At 38.4% G+C, this 21,813-nt stretch overlaps 1 pseudogene; it reads left to right on the top strand.

Annotated features, from left to right (window-relative positions):
• Positions 1 to 20,186: 20,186 nt before the first annotated feature.
• On the top strand, positions 20,187 to 20,621 carry LOC149212768 (protein SMALL AUXIN UP-REGULATED RNA 12 pseudogene; annotated as a pseudogene).
• Positions 20,622 to 21,813: the final 1,192 nt, after the last annotated feature.

Here is a 21,813-nt window from a genome sequence, read left to right as displayed (position 1 = left end):
CGGGGCGCAAAAATGAGATTCGTTCGACAAGGATTTGCAAGCAAGTGTGCAACAGTCCAAACAATGAATATCAAGTCACAAACCAAGTAGAAAGAGCTGGAGATAGCCAAACCAACAGGTTCAGGAGGTAAAATTGAGACAATTTCAATTTTACAGGATCAGCGCGGGTAGCGTTCAGCAACTGTGCGCTGAAACTAGGTCACGCGTAGCAACTTGGCGCTGTCAGCGCGGAAGGACACGGACTAAGCGCGCTGGTTCGATTTCAGAACCGTCGCGACTGTTTTAAGTACAAGCGCGATGACAACAGGTTTAAAGAAACAGTTAAGCGCTGTCAGCGCAACTGTTTTGATATAAACCGCGCTGAGGGTAAAAAAGAGGCAAAAACAAGCCAAGAACTCCCAAACCAAGGCCAGAACTCTTTAAACAATTCATACACCTCCCAGATTGACCCAGGAAGTCTAAAAACAGAGAACTAATCCCCAAACTCGAAAAGAGAGAATAATCAAATTCAAACACAAAAATGGACACAAGAGACAAAAGGCTGAACTCCCCAGAGGAGTCGCCAAATTGTTGGAGAGGAAAATCCCCTCTACGGATAGAGGCGATCCCTACTAGCCCAGAGTGGGTCTAGCAACAATCATTCAATGCTACTATGCAAGTTCCTAATTGCAATTAAAAGGTAGGCAAAGAGCACCTACTTGGATTCCAGCGCTGTTGTTTGATGAAGAGATGCCACCTTCTCTCCTTCGCTCTGGCTGGTCACGATCCTCCGCGATCTCCGCGAATAGATACCTGCACACACGAAGAGAAGACAAACACGAGCGTGAAATCTAACAAAAGCAATTATACATCAGTCAGAAAGGATGTAATTCACGTTAACCATTGTAGAGACAAATGAGAATGGAACAATAATAGTAGTCATCTATTATTAATCAAAATCAGAGAAGAGTACAACCAAATGTTCTGACGTCGATATCCTTCTCAGGAGGGGCTAGTCAGCAAGTCTCTTAAGCATTCACCTTTGGAAATGATTCTCCCAAGACAAGAAACTCTCTCTCTCACACAAGCAACACAAAGCAACCTTCCCTAAGCTATCAAGCACTTCCACACTTATCACACCAACTACCTATAGTAGCAGCAATCTGAGCACTATAAGCTCCACACAATCCAAGCTATTCAAAACTAGCTGCACTCATGGCAAAGGTAGAGGTTTATATAGGAGAAGGAGTCTCCTTGACTGGTGGAAGGATGAGCTTATCTTCAAGGGAAGTAGTTGCAAAGGGTCGAACAGACATGCCATAGAAGGGAGGCGATACTCACAAGGCCAACAACCAAGTCTGGAGTTATCTGGAAGGCTGGCTGTTGGAACAAATTCGCCAAAACTAGATCAGCGCGGGTGCATAACTGGTCTGGCGCGCTGACGTCACAAAGACATAATGGAAAGGGCCATGTCAGCGCGGGTAAATACAAACAGAGGCTGCGCTGGTCATGAAATTCGATCAGCGCGGGAAAGTCGTGTGCTTCCGCGCTGGCAGCGCACGCGGTCTGTTATGAAGCGCCAGTCATCGCGGGTATTTTAGAAACAGACGCGCTGATGAGGAAAACTTTGGAAAAGTGGGTTTTTGGCCAGTTCAGGAGACATGAACTTGATTATTGTGAACTCCTGACACAGTAGGGTGACTGACAGGGAGACAGTGAAAAATTACCGTGTAACAGTCGATTTCGTGTTTGCCGTGCCAATCACACCATCGCCGGCATGAGAGTCACTATTTGGTTTAGGAGGAGGAGGAATTGAGAATTCCGCTCTAGGGGCGTTAGGTATTTTGTCGTAGAGCGTGCCAGACTGAGTGTAGACTAAGTCTATATATTGTGCATGAGCAATAACTTGCTCCTCCGTTACGACTCCCCCCTTTGCCACATCTTCTGTTATAGCAGGAAGTAATGACTTTATAAACCATTCAGCTAACAACTGATCGGGAACGTACGTTTTCACCATCCTACGACGACGACGCCACTCATGTATATGATCGGATATATGAGTGGCCGTTGTCTGCTTGAAGTTGGTTAAGATTTCTGTTCCCATTTCATACCTTATCAATAATTGAAAATGGGTTAAGAAAGTCGTGGCTAGGGAGCTGAAATTGTCGAACGATGCTCTAGGTAATTCGATATACCATTTTGCTGCTGGACCCGTTAACGTCCTCTGGAAAAGGTGAAGCCTTATCGAATCATCGTTTAGGGTGTTTGATGAACACCATAGATGAAAAGTCATCACGTGATTCGATGGGTCTTCACCTGGATTTCCATTAAATTTAGGAATGTCTGAAGGAAGTTTGTGAGGAATCGCTGGCCACCAAGGGGCGTAAGCAATTGGATCGTTTGTTAACCGGTGTAAATTGGGTAACTCTAAAGTTGCCACGAATGGTAACTGTTGATTCAGGTTAGGTGAAGCATACTCAGGGTACGATGGAATTGCCTGAGCAGTTGGCCTTTCCATACCAGCATAATGCAACTGATGTTGGTATGACTGATACGGTTGGTGGACTTGACCACTGTAAAGCGGTTGGTTTTGACCATTTTGAATATACAGTTGTCCACTGTTCGCAAAGATCTGCTGCTCAGAACCTTGGTACACCTGCTGGAATTGTGGTTGTTGGTATTGCACCAGCCACGGTTGTGAAGCCATGTTCTGCTGTGCCATACTAACCGTTGGACCAAGGTGTGGGGTAATCGTACCCGTTTGGACCTGTGTCGCCCCACCAGTAGGTGATTGTGGTTGAGTCACAGGGTCAAGGGGCTGTTGCATTACAACCTGAGAAATATGAGGCTGACATACAACAGGCATCGCTTGAACTTGTGACACTGTCACAATGGCCGGTGTGGTCGGGATGTTCGACATAGGTACACACTGTTGCATAGAATATAGAACACTTGGTTGTTGAGATAGCATAGGTACCCAACCACTTGATGTAATTCCAGTATAACCTCAATACTGTTGTGAAATCCCGTATGGATACCCTCCTGGAGGGGGTAATGAAAGGGCATATTGCCCCCCATACGGTAGCAATCCGGAACTCAAGGGGATTGTTTGTCCTTGGGGACTGGATTGCCCAAATTGACCTCCAAATGGATCAATCTGGTGAGTCTCAACATAAGAGTTGCCGGATATTATTCCGGAGGAACAAACTGGAACGGACCACACTGTCGAAATAGTCCCTTGGTGGACTCCTTCTAGCGGTTGTGAGCTAGTCGGGACAGATGGTATGCCAGCAAACATTGTCGGAGTGACGGCAGGGGCTTCTGCTGTTGCCGTGTCATTCGACACAGTCCTAGATGTTGACGGTTGTTCAGACATTTTGAGTCTATCCAAGAGATTACCTAGCGATTCTACAGGAACTTCCACTTGTGGTAGACTAACTTCTGATGAAGGAAATATAGTGACCCCGACTCCAAAATGTGTTGGAGTGCTTGCTTGTGGATCTTCTATAATTTCCTCTATCGCAATCAAACCAGGTGGAAGAGGAAGACCGTCAGGTCCGTAAAATATTTCTGGTGCCGAAGAAGGGGTTGAATCGACAGCGAAAATTGTTTGAGGAGTAAGACTCTCTGAACCGGTTATAGATGGAACTAGTTCAGTAACGCAAGTATTTTCTCCCAGACTAAGATCAGTGTTACTGTCCCTCTGTGGCTGTTGAACTTCTTCTATAGAGGCAGGGTTTCCAGAAATGTTTGGAGTAACCGGAATCTCAGATGTCGTTGGAACACTTGTTCTAACTTTGATAGGAGATTTCAAACCGGTTAAACGAGTTCGCTTTGTCCGTACTGTTTTCGATTCCGGAGACAAAGACGGTTGACTCGTAAGCCTCCGCGAACGACGGGGTTTCAATTGACTTTCTTCCACGATTTCGGATTACTCGATCAACCAAAATACAGAAGGGGAAAGTGTGTTTCGGAATTAAATGAATTTTTTAGACGCTTTTAGACACAACTTGCTTTTCCACTTTTAAAGAGTCGAGAAAAAGCTAAAGATGACTCTAGTCTCCTTCGATGTTTTAACGAGCCCGAAGTGACAAATGCTCGGATGGACTTTTTCCGTTATAGAGTCTGAAAAAGGCCAAAAGGAACTGCTCTGGAGTTCTAGGCAGAGGGTGTGCCAAACTTTTCGCAAAACCGCAGAATACATTTTAGGGTACGGGCGGTCGATCTTCCTGAATGCTGTGTTCAGTGCATTGCGATCAGTAGGGTAGCCGACACGGCTTCCTAAGGATAAAGGTTTTATGCCTATAGGGGTCTACCAATATATACACGACGGTACGTGGGAGCACAATCCGTACTGGCGCTATCGTCCCTCAGGAGGAATCACCCACCATCAACGAGATCGACAGTCACCAGGCTTTACGACGCCGGAACACGTCTCTAGCCTAGACCTCTATGTTGTGCATTATGTTGCAAAGCGTTGCTAAGTTCATTCAATTTATTTTAGGTTGATCTTTTTAGAAGTTTGCCTTTCAAGGTTCACCACGAGATGTATGAAACAATTCCTAAATGCAGTCTAAAGATGATAAGCAAGCTTTATATCTTTTCAACTTTGAAAATCCTAGCTACTAAGGAAAAAGAAAGACACCATCTTTTCTCAAAGAGCAATCAACACACTCTAATGCACTTTTCCTAAATCAGACATGCAAACTATCAAGATGCAAATGCACAATGCAGGTGTTTGTTTTCCGCTTTCTTAGTATTGATGCCTACAAAGAAAGCTTTTTTGTACACCTTTGAATTCGCTTTTAAATGACAAATACAAACAAGTTTACTTTTTAGAAATCAGAGAGGGTAGAAGAGATTACAACACTTAACGATTTTCGAAATGAATACTTGTTTCGACACTTAAAAGAGACAAACTCAAACCAAATGAAAAAGTAAATGTATAATCAACTGCAAACAGCCAATGAACTCTCTTCTAAGATCACAATCAATAGATCTGAATCAAGGGCTACAGGATGATTATTTCACTCATGCAAAGGAAAACTGTAAATGACGCCACAAACACATAAAAACACTCACAGTATTTTTGTACAAAAGGAGGCGGAATCTAAGCAGAGAAAAGGAGTTATTAGACTGGTACCTATGCTGGTTACAGGCTGCAAAAATCAGAGATCAAAACAAGGCAAAACAGAGTAGAGAACCCCAGCTGCACAAGGGAAAACTGGTTCAGCGCAACCGCAACACAGGGGTTTTGACATTCAGTGCAGGTAGCCTTCACGGGACCTACGTTGAAATGCAGAATCCCTTCACTGGGTCTGCGCTGAAGGAGAAACTCTTGTTTCTCACTGGTTCTGGGTCACAGATTGCTATTTAATCTACTGTTTCAGGTCAAATAAAAGAAACAAGCAAGGTGTAATCAAAGGGATTCTTTGAAGGAGTACTAAGATCTATCACAAAGGATCATCAAATCATTTGTGAGTCCATTGTTCAGATCATAGACAAGTCCAGTGATTGGATCAAGGCAGCAACTGTCTACTTTGCATTCGGGAATAGCAGATGCAGTTCGATTGTTGCTGTCAAGTCTATGAAGCAAACAATGATAGAAACACAAATAAAATTTATAATCAAATCTTCCCCAACGGAGTCGCTAATTTGTTGTGGGGGAAAATGCCTATGCAGGACGATCCTATCCACCTAAGGTGTGACAGTGCCTTAGCAACAAACAGAGACAGCTATTCTAGTATTCTTCCTTTATGAATTAAGAATGAAGATAGAGATGGATGGAATAACCGGTGTCTTCCGTTTGTCCCTCGATCCGGCTTCTCTTCTCTTGGAGAGTTCCCAGCTACTTGCTTTCTCGCTCGCCCAGCTTCAAGAGGTTTCTGCAAGATCACAAGAAGAGAACACTACACAAGACATGGATTGATATTCATAACTAGTTCAGGATTAGAAATAAACTAAACATACTAATGCAATCATACATCAAAAATACATCAGTATATAGGAGAAACCAAGATAGCTTTATTGATGAATAGCAAGGTTCAGGAAGAGATACAACCCAGAGGGCTCCAATCCAGCATCTCCTTCCCAGCAAATGGAATTCCTATCTTCACCCCCTTCAAAGCATTAAGCACCCAATGATTCCAATCTCAAACCAACAAAAATTCTTTGCAATAACAAAATTCCAGCCTCCAGATCTCATGGAGGAGAGATCCGTATATAGATGTTTGGAGAGAGGATGAGTCAGCTTGAGATCTGACTAGTGTCCTCTCCCTCTGTCAGTTCTTGATTCCACTTGGAGATTTGGAACCTCTTACTCATCACCAATCGAATTCCCTGAGGCAAGTGTCATTTTGGAAGCTTCCTGGGTTTTGACACCTTGAGAAATGAGCTTGCCACAAGTCCACTCTCGTTCAGCGCAGGTAGCCAGTGTTCCCTTTGACATTCAACACAGGTAGCTAGTGTTGGCTTTGACATTCAGCGCAAACAACTAGTGTAGCCACTGAAATGATCCTGAATTGACTTTTTTTTGAGCGTTTTCTGGTGGAGAACTTCTGTGAATTGTTGTGGTTTGTTAGCCTTGTTCCTCTAGGGGTAGGAACAACATGTTTAGGGACTTTTCATGCTCAATGCTATAAGGCACAAAAATTTCTATAACACCAGTCACCCCGATGTAAGTAAAGATATTCTTAAAACAATATTATTAAAAGGAGTAAGGGATGACTGTCTAGATATGCTAAATATGCTTGGTAAAGGGGACATATCTAAAGAATCATATGATGAAATTATTAACCTCTGTAAAAGATGTTCAAGAGAAGCTACAAGGAATAAATCAAACAGCAGGGATACCACATTTTCGAGAGTTCAAAAATCAACTAGTGGAGGAGAAACAAGAGCCGAAATAGCTAATTTACTTGAGGAGTTTAAAACTGAAATGTTAAGTTCTTTTGCTTTACAAATTGACACCTTGCAGAGTAAAAAGAAACAAGTCGAAGTAGAGGCAGCTCTGTCCATATTTTGTTCCAAATGCAGAGAAAAGCACCCACTAAGGGAATGCCCATTGGACAAAATGCCAATCTGCACCCTTTGTGATAAGGGACATGAAACACAACAATGCCCTTCTTTACCAAGAATCAAAGCAGCATTACAACCAACCGAAGAAGAAGTTGAAGCTGTCTATCTATTGACATAGAGAAGGCAATGGCAACCGCGGGGACAAGGTATGAATCCTAATATGCCATTTACATCTTCTAATCGTTGGAGCAATTATACTTCTTTTAGTCAAGCAAATTACCCTCCCTTTAACCAAATGCAATACCCACCCTTCAATCAAATGAATTACCCACCCATGCAACAAACAAACCCTCCCTTTGTAGACCCAACAATGTGGAATCCTTGGCCTCCACAACAATAAGCTCATTTTAACCAATGGAATCTAAATTGGAGAGGTCAACAACCCCTGTTTCCAAGTCAATTTCCTCAATTTCAATCACAATTTCAGCAACCACTCCCTTTACCATTAGGTGCAAGACTGAATAATCAAATGATGCAACCCCAACTACTTGTACAACCTAACCCCAACCCCAATAATAAGGTTTTGCAGTTTATTGATATTCAAAAGTAGCCTATACTTTCTGTTTTCCCTGCAAAATGCAATGATATTCATTTACGATCTGGGAAAATAGTAGAACCTATCATTGATGATGTTACCTCTTCTGATTCTAATAAAGAAGATATAAAAAAGCATGATTCACCTGAAGAGGTACAAACACCCTCTAATACTATTGCTAAAGCTATAGAACCACCATTCCCTAAGAATTTAGCTTTGACTAAAATGCCTGAGCCACCTGCTTTTAATCTTCTAGGGGAATTACAAAATCTCTACATCATAATTCCACTATTACAAGCACTAAGAGATGTACCAATTTATGCCAAAACTATACGAAACATTTGTGTTAAGAAACCCGGTAGGAAAACTAAAGATCCCCTCACAGTTCATGTCATGGATGATCTATCTACACTAATGTTAGGTAAAGCCCCTCTAGTTAAATATGGTGATCCTGGCCATCCTAATGTAATAGTGTAAATTGGAAAAACAATAATTCCTCAAGTTCTGGTAGACTTAGGCGTTGCTATCAATATTATGACTCTTGAAACTTCACAACTATTACAATTGAAGAATGGAATCAGAGATAACCCAACCATTCTAGAATTAGCTGACCATTCTACAATCAAACCAGAAGGAGTTATTGAAGACCTTATCATCTCATTTGAGTCCTAGAATTATCTAGCAGATTTTGTGGTATTGAAACCTAAAACAAAGTTGGGGGGTCATCCTCTAATTTTGGGTAGGCCTTGGCTAGCCATAGCAGATGCCTTTATCAGCTGCAGATCTGGTTCAATGACAATTTGTAATGGATATGAAACCAAACAGCTTACTCTCTACCCTCACGCTACACCCTTGATTAATAATGATAATTCCTTATGGGTGGACTGTGATGATCAAACTACTCAACCTATCTTGACTATCGGACAAGCTTTAAGCCCTAAATATGCCACTGAGGATGAAGTAATTAATAATTTTATTTTTCAACCCTCCTCTGTGACTCCAGGAACACATAATCAGCTAGCTGCACTTTTTGAGTCAGATACCCAGGAAAATCTTAATTCTGAAGACCTACCTCAAACATCAGATACCATCTCTTCTAAAAGTGTACCTGTAGAAATTGAACCTGGCAAAACACTAAATATAAACCCCAACTTGATAGTTTCTGAAACACAACAATTAATGAAGTTACTTCTTGAAAATAAGGAAGCATTTGTGTGGGACTATACAAATATGAAGGGAATCTCTCCTGAATTATGTACTCACCGTATCTATATCAAGGAAGATTGTTGACCGATCTGTTAACCTCAATGATAAATGAACCCTAATTTAAGGGAAATTGTTAAAAAGGAACTTCAAATATTTCTTAATGCAGGGTTTATATATCCTATATCTGACAGTGAATGGATTTCCCTGTTGGTAATAGTTCCTAAGAAAAATGGGAAATGGAGAGTGTTCGTAGATTTTAGAGCCTTAAATAAAGCCACTCAAAAAGATCACTTTTCGTTACCATTCATTGATCAGGTGTTAGATAGTTTGCTAGGGAAGAAATCATTCTCTTTCCGAGATGGTTTCAGTGGGTATAACCAGATCAAAATTGCACCCCAAGACCAAGATAAGACCACTTTTACTAGCACCTAGGGAACCTTTTCTTATAGAGTCCTCCCATTTGGGCTACGTAATGCACCAGAAAGCTTTCAAAGAGCAGTTATAGGAATTTTTTTTGATATGATTAATAACTCTATGGAAATTTTTATGGATGATTTTACCCCTTATGGTGTCTCTTTTGAGGAGGCACTACAAAATCTTGAGAAATTACTTAATCGATGTATACAAGCCCACCTCTCCTTAAGCACCGAAAAATGTCATATGATGATGACTGAAGGAGTGGTACTTGGACATTTTATTTCATCTCAAGGAATTTAGGTAGATCCATCCAAGATACAAGTCATTGAGAACCTTCCTGTTCCCAAAACCCAAACAAAAGTGAGAAGCTTCTTAGGACATGCTAGATACTGCAGAAGATTTATCAATTTTTTTTTTTCAAAATAGCTTCTCCTTTGTTTGTGTTACTGATGAAAAATGTTGAATTCAAGTGGACTAATCTTTGCCAAGCAGCATTTGATGCACTTAAACATCAGTTATCTACAACTCCTATTCTAAGGGGACCTGATTGAGCACTTCCCTTTCATATATCAACTAATGCTGCGGATACTGCAATTGGAGCTGTCTTGGGACAAGAGGAAAATCATCTCCCCTATGTTATCTATTTCATTAGTAAGAATATGACTCCTACTGAAATTAACTACACAATTACCGAAAAGGAATTTTTACCAGTTATCTATGCTATTAATAAAGTTTGACATTACATCATTGGTTATTCTACTTTTGTCCATACTAATCACTAAACTATTAAATATTTAATGAACAAATCTATCACAAATGCTCAAGTCACCAGATGGTTATTATTATTACAAAAATTTGATATTACAATTGTAGATCGACTAGGAAAAGAAAATGTAGTTGTTGATTTTCTTTCTCAATTAACACTTGATGATAATACTCCAGTAGATGATTCCTTTCCTGATGAATATTTATTTGCAGTATCTGATCACTCACCATGGTATGCAGACATTGCCAATTATTTGGTTGTAGGGAAGTTACCACCACACCTATCACACCGAGAGAAAAGAAAAATCATTCAACAAAGTGATAGGTATAGCTAGATAAGTGGGTGTCCTTTCTACACAGGACTTGATCAAGAAATCCCAAGATGCATTAGAGAAGATGAAGTTTATGATATACTAAAAGCTTGTCATGATGCCCCTTGTGGAGGGCATTTTGCTGACAAAAGAACGGCACATAAAATTCTCAGGATGGGGTATTATTGGCCCTCACTTTTTAAGGATGCAAAGAAATATATTCAGACATATGATAACTATCAAAGAATGGGTCAGCCTAATCATAGAGATTAAATGCCATTAAACCCTAAGGTAGTATTGGAACCATTTGAGAGATGGGCCTTAGATTTTGTAGGACCCATTAACCCTCCATCCAATCAAAGAGTTTATATATTAGTCTGTACAGATCATATGATCAAATGGGTGGAGGCTAAAGAACTCTTTAAAGCTACTAAAGAAGTTGTTCTTGCTTTCTTATTTGAAGAAATATTTGTCAGATTTGGAGTGCCTAGAGAATTAGTCACAGATGGAGGAGCTCCTTTCACCTCTCATGGTTTTAAAGCCACCCTTTTAAAATATCATATTCATCATAGAATGACTACACCATACCACCCCCAAGCCAATGGATAGGTAGAAAGCACAAACAAAGTAATAGAAGCCATTCCGACAAAAACAGTGAAGGAAAACCAGAAGGATTGGTCTCAAAGGCTCCCTGAAGCATTATGGGCTTACAAAATTACCTGGAGAAACACTACAGGATTCTCTCCCTATGAATTAGTATATGGTAAAAGTGTTATTTTTCTCGTGGAATTTGAAATCAAAACCTTAAGGACTACTTTAGTTGTTAACCTTGATTTGACTGATGCATAGACAACCAAGATGCAGCAGCTTAATGAATTGGATGAAAAAAGATTAGATGCCATTCATCAGAAAATTATGATTCAACAACAAAGAACAATATGGCATGATAAAATCATCAAGCACAAGCAATTCCAAAAAGGTAATTGTGCTTTATTATATGATTCTCGGTTTAAATAATTTCGAGGGAAACTACGTGTAATATGGCTAGGACCTTACGAAGTGGATACTGTTTTCCCCAATGGAACAATAAGGCTCCTTACAATTGATGACACTAAAACACCGTTATTTGTAAATGGTCATCGACTCTGTCTGTACCAGCGCTCCATTTCCAAAGATTTTAAGGCCACATGCGTGGTAGATTCACATTATCTCTTTTTAGAGGAGCCTCATGCCCCTCATTGCATTTCATCTTTCTAAATTTTATTTTTAGTATTAGATTAAAATTTCTTTTACTAATAATCCCTGCCAAGGAATGACATGTTACAATTGATTCTTTTGCAGATTCTCGATCCAGAAAAGCCCTACCAAGAAAGCACAATCTTTCTACAAGCAGATGCAAGCTTCATCTTGTGAATCATTGCTTCCACTCTTTTCAATCCATTCATATTCAACAGCCCCATCATTCATTCCCTCTCATTTATTTCCCTGTCCCTATTTCCCCATCTTTCCCATTGCTGAAATACCATTTCTTTAGCAACATTTTCCCATTGTTGAAACACCACTTTGTAGCAACATTTCTCCCCATTTTCTCATTGCTGAAACACCACTTTGCAGCAACATTTCTCCCCATTTTCCCATTGTCGAAACACCACTTTGCAGCAACATTTCTCCCCATTTTCCCATTGCTGAAACAACACATTGCAGCAGCATTTTCCCCATATTTTCCACTGTTGAAACACCATTTCCTCAGCAATATTTTCCATTACTGAAACATCACTCTCTAGAAACATTTTTCCATTCCTTTCCTGTTGCTGAAACACCACTTTTTCAGCATTTTCTGTCATACAAACATCTTCTTCAGTTCTTTCACTCTTACTTCCCTTATTTTTCATGCTACATTCTGTCCTTTCACTACCTTCTCCCATGTTTAAAAAAATCCTTGGTACAACTTCTCTCGTAATTCTGAAGTTCTTCCATGATTACTGCAAATCTATTATGAATAGGCACTATATTTTTTTTGAAGTACAAATTAAAGGTAAAGGTGAGGTATGTAAAATTTATATGTAAATACAATTAAACTATAGTTAATGAGAAGATGCTGATTCATTATTACCATGATCCCTGTACACTTAAAGTCATTATTTCACCCGTAGTTGGGGGGAGTATCAAAACTTTATGCCATCATTTCACACGAATTGACTATCGTCACTCCTTTTTACCCATTATTTCGTTTTTTCACCATCATTTACATGTCCTCATCTACAAAATTTACTCTATTCAGATGCGGTTACTTGGGTCTGTGACTGTGCATTTTACTGATATGAATAGCTATGGGAGGTCCTGCTATACGATACAAACCCGCCATGACAACCCTGCTAGAATTGTATCCAGAAGTCTACCAAATCTTTCAGCAGGCGGGCTGGCTAGGTTATTTTCAGAGGCTCCAGGGATTTGATCAACACTAGGTTCTTCAATTTGCTTGGAATCTTCAAGAAGATCATTCTATTGTTCAAGGGGTTCGGATTTCAATCGCAGAGGACGATATAGCACAGGTTTCGGGTCTTCCCGTCATAGGTATTCACTAGTTCAGCTGCAAACACATTATTCTTAATGCCCAGCTGGATTTTCTCTTGCCAGGAGAACAAGTTGACCCTAAAGCCCGGGGTGTTTGACTTAGCTCGTTGCCGCCTCCTTGGCCAAAAGTTGCAGAATTTGTCAAGAACTACCTTACCTGTGAAGGTTGATACCAAGTAGTCTACCAATACAACTTTGCCTTGTTATCTCATTTACGACATGCTAGACTGGTGAATATTCCTTACTTTCTACTTGGATGTCTTAGAAATATGTCACATCACTGGAGACGGGTAAAAAATCCCCTCCTTTCCCTCACCCATCACCGTCTTGTTAAATTCCTCTTCCAAAATGGTTTTGCCCAACAAAACCCTCCCCTAAACAATCCACCCATAAACCCTCATGAAGAGCAACCACAAAACCTTCCTGACCCTTCGGAAATACCAATTAACCCGCCTACAGACCCAATTGATCCAATTGACCCTCCTACCATACCAAGTCCACATCACAATTTACCAGAATCATCTATTCCTATTGTTGATATCTCTAGTAATGATTCTAAAGATAACCCTCCCTGCTCCATCACTGAGGAAACACCCACTTGCAAAAGAAGGAAGCAAACTACTACTGTTTCTTTATCTAGAAAGTGAATGCGGGGTTCAATAAAAGTAGCAACCACTTCTGATAGCCCTCGCCATTCCACTATTGAGGAAAAATCTACCTGAAAAAGAAAGGATAAAATTGATAATTTTTCTTCCTTTTTACCTAGAAGAAGAATGAGGACTTCAACCATAACCACTACCCTAAATCCCCAAACCATCCTGCTAAAACCCCATACACCTCCAACCTCCCAAATCCCAGAATTTTTACCTGTTCCACCCATGGGCACTGAAACACAAGAACCAGATGCCCAGGGTACTGTGACATCATTTTCCTTACATTTAGTAGCTGAAACACAAGAACCAGTGACTCATTTAGTAGCTGTTACACAAGAACCAACTATAGTTGTTACACAAGAACCAACTACAACTGAAACACAAGAACCAGCTGCTAATTTTGTTTTGGAAACATAAGAAATAGGTGCCCAGCGTGCTGCGACATCATTTTCCTTACATTCAGTAGTTGAAACACAAGAACCAGCTACTCATTTAGTAGCTGTTACACAAGAACCAGCTATAGATGTTACACAAGAACTAGCTACAGCTAAAACACAAGAATCGACTGCTGATTTTGTCCTGGAAATACAAGAATCAGATGTCGAAGGTGCGGCAACATTATTTTCTTTACATCAAGTAGAATCAAATGTTGATTTTGTAGCTGCTCCATAAGAACCAGCTACTAAAGTTCTGACTGTTACACAAAAGCTAGTCATCCTTCTTGATATACCTATAACAGATCAACAACCAGAACCAACAATGGCTTCTCTCTTACAAGAGAATGAGTTTCTAAGATTAGAACTAGAAGCTTACAAGCAAGAGCTGGTAATGGAAAAGGAAGCCTATGACAAGGAACTTAATTTGTATACCTTCTCTTGCGCAGCGGCCATGGCAGAGAAAAATACAAAAGATGATCAATATAGAGAGTATATGTGCAACCAATGTGGGGATATTTATGATCAGGTACGCTATAAAGTGGTTCAAATCCCAATGCCTGGAGCTTCCCCTACACCCATTTTTTTGCAGTTAAAGAAAAGGAATGCCCTACTGTTACACAAGAACCAGTAGGGCCTTCAAAAAGCAAATTTAATCTACAAGCTCCCTAGCCTACAACAACTGTTAAATCTGAAGCCCCTATTCTTATTAGTAAAGATGTTCAAACTCTGCCTCTTAATACAATTGTCCAATCTGAAGCTCCTATTTTTATTAGTACTTCTACTTAGACTCTACCTTAGCGTACCACTCACAATGTTGGAACAAAAACTCAACCATGGAATGAGTAGGTAATAATGAACAAATGAAAGAAAGAGTTTGCTATTACACAGCACAAAATCCTGCAGGAGCACAAATTACTTTGGTTGAACCACATATATTCAAACTAGGAAACTTTGGAGCAAACACTCCAAGAATATCGTGCCCATAAGAAGCAGAATAAGGAGTTAAAAAGAAAATTGCTCCTGATGTTCAATTTGGTACAAAAATTGATGGCTGCTAGGAAACCATCCCTAAATTACTCTCTTTTCCTTACAGAACGACTTGCATTCTTTCAGATGAAAGCAATCAAAGATGGAAGACCCTATGCAATGTTCAAACCAACAGATTTTGTTCAAACTTTCGCAGAAGCCTCTACTAGTGATCAGAATCTACTATGTGAGTTATATCTTCATAATGAAGCCATTCCTAAGGACAGACAACTTAACCTTAATCCTCTTGTTGGTGATATTCAGATTTGGGCACTCGCCTCCTTTCTTTCCAACCAAATTACGTGGCAGAATGCTTTTCTAGCTGCCAGGCATAATGAAGATAACCGTCTCCTCTGAATATGGCTAGAACCATAGAACGCTGCCACCTTTGTTGCAAAATATTATCAATTTTTGAAGAAACCAGGAATGATTCAACATATGCGGCAACTACAGGAAACATTACTTCAAGATTGTCAACAGTTTATTAAATCCATAGAAATTGTTGCCCTAAAAGCAAATAACATGTTTTGGCAACAATTTTAGGAGGAAAGGCAATAGCACAATCCCTTCAGTCCTACCAGTCTTGTGATAGCAATCTTCCGGGCAACCAGTTACATCAAATGTGTCCAGCAATGCGCTAAAAATTGGATAGGTTATTAGTTCCATTTTCCCATCATGTGGATGCCAGTAGAGAAGTATCAGGCTCATCATAGGTTGCCCAATAAGGTTGAAGTAGTAGCCTAGCAAAGGATACAATATGTTCAAGGACTCAGAGCTCCAACAGACAGTACCTTATACAGTGACTGCCTAAGTAATTTGCATGCCAAGAGCCAGTATTTGGATTCTAATTCAGAGTGAAGTTGCCTAAGGACATGCACCCTTTTCAGTTGGGGGGGATGTTAGGACCCTATAATGTACCTTTTTTCTCATACTTTTTGCTATCACTACATCCTTTTCCTACTCACATTTAAGCCTACATTATCACATTAATCTATTTTTCCAAAGGTATAAAACGTTTCTTCTCTTTGCTATATGTTTAACTTGTTTTACATGTAAATTTACATTACTTTCATACTTAGCCACTAATCGGAAATATATAGTTGCTAAAATAGTTTGAAGACTGCAGTTAATATATTGTTGTTGCTTGAAGACCACGTTGCTGAAACAGTAAACAGTACGCAAATCCCAATGCTGAAACAGTCCGTGATCTGTGATGCTAAAACAACCTTTTATCTATGATGCTATAATAGTATTTCATATACAACAGTAACAAGAAAGGATAATTAGAGCTATTACACTGGCCGCAATAGCTGTACCTCAAAGGCAACACCATTATAACTACTGTAACAACATTTTGCTATTGAAGATCGGAATATCCTATTCCAACATAGAAGATTAGATTAGACTAACAATAGGATTTGTATGTACACATGTAATAATTGTATTAAGAGGATTTCTCCTCTTTAAATAGAGGAGAAATCAACATTATAGGGGGAAGATAGAATACAGAATTACAGAGAAGAGCATGTTTATTCTTATTGTAACATGTTACATTTGACAGATGAATAAAAGATCACTTTGAGCACTTCTTCTTAGTTCCCGTTCATTTCTGGGGGATCTTGTGAGAAGGAGAGGGCCCACCTTCCTCACAAGATTCACCCATTAGTTCTGTAGTGTGTTAATTATTGTTTTTATTCATGCCTTGTTAAAACTCTGTTTGCTGAAACTCTGTTATGCATTATTTACGCATTGATTAGAACTCTGCTATCTATTGCTTAAACTCTGTTTCAACTGATTGTTGCATCGTTTTCATACAATTCATTCCTAGGTAATTGTTGATCATTTCGATTGGTAATTCTGTTTGCAGAATGAGTTTATGAAAGTGTGATAGTCAGAGACAGGTGCTGAAGATTCCTACTTTGGGGAATAGGGTCCTGTTCTCTGTTACAGCATAGTTAGTCTTCTCTTTTGCAGATTGCTGAAAGGTTTCCTTTTCCTAGGTTGTTGTTTCTTAATACAATCTAGGATTCTTCTGATAATTATTTTCCTTTGAATCTTGAATTCTGCAATAGAAAGATTGCTTTTACTGTAATTCAAAGTAGAGCTTCGGTCTGATTTAAAGCAAGGTGTGATTAGTGTAACTTTTACTACAACTCTGGATTGCTTTTGAGAGCTTATACAGTGTGTGATTACCTTTGAGATAAACAGACTTCCCTGGGTTGACAATTTATGTATCACTTGATTGTTTAATTAAATAAGCAATTATAGTGACTAGGAAATGATTCAAGCAGTAAAGGAAAAAATGATGGGAATTATTTGAGTAGAAGAAGATGCCAAACCATTGGCAAGCAACAACCTAATTAACGACCATCATAGGGATGGGCAGTAAGATATTTTGCAGAAATTTTCCTCTGTAAATTGAATTTTTTTGTTATCATGTACTTATCACAATTTAATGACTCAATTAATTTGATTGTAGCCTTTTGGGCCGCAAATCCATCCCAGGTCGGAACAGCTAGTCGATCTAATAGCTGAGGATGGGCCGAGATATTTTTTGTAATTATATTTTAGAGCTTCCCTCTTCTTATCAATAGAGGGAAGCCACTCTTAAAAGAGGTTCAGAATTTTGGGAAAGAAACTCCTAAGTGGATCATTTTCCCACTTCACAAAGGCATTGTATGAGCTTTGATGTATGCACTTTATCAAAGAATTTAATGGAAGAATTGTGGCGATTCTAAACTCCTTGATTTGCATTATGTTTTTCTCTCTTATTATTTCATGATGTGTCTGACACTCTCCTAAGATTGCATGTAAGTATCACCTAGATATATTTCCATTACATGCAAATTCATTTCATTCAAATTTTTGATAAAGAATGCATGTATTGATATGGTGATAAGGTCTTTAAAAGGCACTCCATGCATCTCAGCATCTCATAAACCTCTCATTGCTCTCATTTTCCTCTAGATCCATTGATACAAAATTCTTAAAATCTAAGCTTTGTTTTAATTGATTTTCTCGTTGTTATCTCCTACCATTCCATCTCCATTGATAATTGATTCGCTATGAGTTTAAATATGCTTTTGCCACCACTGTTTTAGTATTACTCCCTATGGAATTCTACACACATTCTATTTCTTATAGAGTGCTTCATGAATGGTTCTGAACCAACCCTTTCAAGCTATTCATGACAGAAAACTATTAGTGCTGCAAGCTCCCAAGACTAATCTTCAAAGATTCCTTAAGATGTCCTAGGCACTGGTCTATAATCAAACCAGGGGTTGTCTCTAGGAAGCTTTCCTATCCTTGGAAGAAATCCTTCTCCAAGTGGTGAGAAAAGCGACACCATCTTTTTGGCGCTCTTGTCGGGGAAGGAATTGTGAAATACTTTTCCTTGGGTACGACAAATCATTACATACCTATTGTTAGGTGAGTGAGGGAAGTTTGGGTTGAAGAGTTCTCACATTGGGGACTCCACAATCTGTATTTTTATTTTTCATTCTGGCTACTAAAAGGTCCCATACCTGTGCAAACCCCTCTCAACAAAAATTCTTATCCAGTTCACAGAAGGCTGCAATTCGTTGTTCTAAATCTTCTCCTACAGGTCCCGTATATCCTCTCGAGAGTGGTCCATTCATCAATGCAGCCCCCCTAGAGGACAAATAAGAAGTTGAGGAGATAAAAAATAAACCCCAAGGCAACCTTACTCATACTGTGAACAGTCCCTTATTCCACTGTTAGTCAGCTGTCATACCATTGATAATACCTCAAGCTCTTCTAGGAATTCAAGCACCCCTGATCCAAATGGCCATCCTAAGATTATTTCTAAAAAATTATGTTCCCTTAAACCTGCCTCAACCTCCATATGCCATTCCCTTGGACTACCTCAAGCTCCTTCCCAGGTATAATGAGGAATCTAATGTAACAACACAAACACACAAAGAAACTTTTTGTGCCTTTGCAAAGAATCAAAATGTTGAACACCAGGATGTAGTGTTGAGGCTTTTCCTCCAATCCCTGGACAAGGAGGTTAGGAAATGATCCAAATCCATGTCAAATGCTTTCAATTAAATTAATTAATTTAAAAATGTCAAATGAACGAATCTTAGCCATGTGGTATTGATAAGCTATAGTATTAATACAAAGTCTATTCAAAATTCAAGAATCAATATTTGATAAAATGAATGATTAGGTGATTATTATAGATTGATAGCTATGAGCATTTACTACTATTTGCTGTGTTGTCATAACACTTCATATTTATGAATTATCTTGATTTAATTTAGACTAATTATATTGAAAGGTGTGTCTATTTTGGTATAGAATTTCCAGAATTTCAATTTAATTATCAATAATTAATTATCCATAAAATATTCTAGAACACCTAATCAAAATCAATCAAAATCAAAGACAAATTTATTTTCATAGTCATGGAATTTTATCCATTAAATTAAATTAATTAATTTAAAAATGTCATATGAACAAATTTTTGGCCATGTCCTATTGATAACCTATAGGATTAATATAGAGTCTACTTAAAAATAAGAATCAATATTTGATAAAATGAATGATTCTGGTGACTATTATTATAGATTGATAGATATAAGCATTTACTACTAATTTAATTTATAGCCATATTTCAATTTCCAGCTGAAAACCATGGTTACAGTCTTCAAGATTTTGAGTGCGATAAAAGTTTATGATAATGTTGAATCCATTTTCACCATAAAAACATAATTTTCCAGATTTTTTTACCATGCACCACCCTAACCTAATTTATTAATTTATATTATATGATATAACTAAGCTAAATATAACCAATTAAGTGAAAGATTCATATTTGCAGAGCAGCGTCCAGTGATCAATGGGGAAACAGCAAGTTGTCTAGTTGTTGAGTTATTGATGGTCCCGGTCTCTGCATTTATGTCAGTCATGTCCATGACTAATGGGTGCCAGTGGGGTACGGTGGCGTATCAACCTCTGGTTTACATCGCTCAACTTTCTTCCACCGGCATGATTACGCGTCTCAGTATTATATTTTTATGGGCTGGTGACAGATTTTCTTGACCAAACAGAACCGTCCAGCTTGCAATTGGATTCTCGATTCTATTTATATAACGAAGATATCTCTGTTTTACACAGGAGAATCCATCTTCGCACTTGCGTTTGTACTGTTAATTCACAGTTCGCAGCCGGTATAACAGCGATGGGAAGGAGGAGCAAGGGGAACGGGATAATGCAACTTCTTCTCCTCCGGCAGCTAGTGAGGAAGTGCCAAGGGATGGTCAATGCCCGAAGAACCTTACCGGTAAAGAGAGGGCGTTACATGAACTTAGATTCGGAGCATGCAGAAGACAAGCAGAATATTCAGTGGGACGTTCCGAAGGGTCACTTTCCGGTCTATGTTGGAAGTGAGCGCAGGCGATTCATCATACCCACTTCGTATCTCAATGACCCTCTCTTCCGTTCGCTGCTCCGGAAGGCTGAGGAGGAATTTGGATTCGATCACCAGCAGGGTCTAATAATTCCCTGCCAAGAAGATGCATTTGGGCATCTCACTTCACTGATAGCGGGAAAGAATGCTGAGGCTGCCGCGGTATTTCACCTCGATCTCGACCAGGAATGGCTGAATATTGAATGAATGAATCTATTGGAAGCTCTACGGATGGTCTGACGAATATTAACAGGCAGTGATAAGCTTGACCTCTGTTATAGAAAAATGTCAGAGCATCTATCAGTGCAAAGAACCTTTATCTTCGGTAATTTGTTAACAGAAGCCCGAGAGATGAAGTATTTCACACACCACAAGTTCTTTTGGAGCAAAACAAATGCGGTTTAAGCTGTTCCATCTTCCAGATGTGAAAAATCAAAAGTTCCACTTTGTGTTTTTTTTTTTCGGTCAAAGTTCCACTTTGTTTATATTCATTGAATTTAATAAATATTTAAGATTCATTTTACAGCGTAGTACGAGGGAGAGCTGTTCTCTAAACTTCTTGCTGCAGAGTTGGATTCCATGGTTCAGTTTTGAATTTAGACATCTTACTTTTAAGATAAAAATTAAATTAAAATTAAAAAAAACAATTGTAAATAAAAAAATAAAAATTGATTAATCGTAATTAATAATATTTAAAAAATTCAATAATTTTACTCTTAGTACCCATAATAAAAATATAGTGATATTTTATTATCATTCTAGACAATTAATTAGTTTTAAAAAATAAAATAAATTACATATATATTATATGAAGCAATTAATTAGTTTTAAAAAATAAAATAAATTACATATATATTATATGAAGCAATTAAAAGAAAAATTATTGTGGTTTTTTTTTCAATTTCGTTTGAAAAAAAAAAATTCTCCCAACTTTATTTGTAAATTGATGGTTTAAGTATTTTAAAAATTTATGGTTTAAATATTTTAAAAATCTGGTTTTTTTTTTTTTTTTTCTAATTTTGTTTTGAATTGAAAAAAACGTTTTTCTCTCAACTTTATTTGGAAATTTAAAATTTGTATAATACATTATCCAAGTGCCCAAATAAATTTTAAAGAGATTTAACTTATTTTATACATTCAAAAACCTAATCAAAACATTATAAAATTTAGTTCCTCTAGACTTATACTAAATTTATAAATTTAAAATTTATACAGTTCACTATTTAAGTGTCCAAATAAATTTAAAAAAAAAAAAATTCATTTTATATATATATTTTTTTATTCATAAATGGGTGAATGTTGAAAATTAGGCTTACCTTGTCGCTGAAATTTTTGGTAACCGGTGACCTTTGCTTACTGAGCACCTTAACAAGACACTCCTTCACCACCTGTTCTATCT

Source organism: Pinus tabuliformis, chromosome 1_1 (assembly GCF_031772625.1).
Source record: "Pinus tabuliformis cultivar Carrire ecotype Pingquan chromosome 1_1, CPIR1, whole genome shotgun sequence".
In the NCBI taxonomy this organism is placed as follows: domain Eukaryota; kingdom Viridiplantae; phylum Streptophyta; class Pinopsida; order Pinales; family Pinaceae; genus Pinus; species Pinus tabuliformis.
Note: the sequence above shows the minus strand (reverse complement) of the source record. Positions and strands in the feature narration are given on the sequence as shown.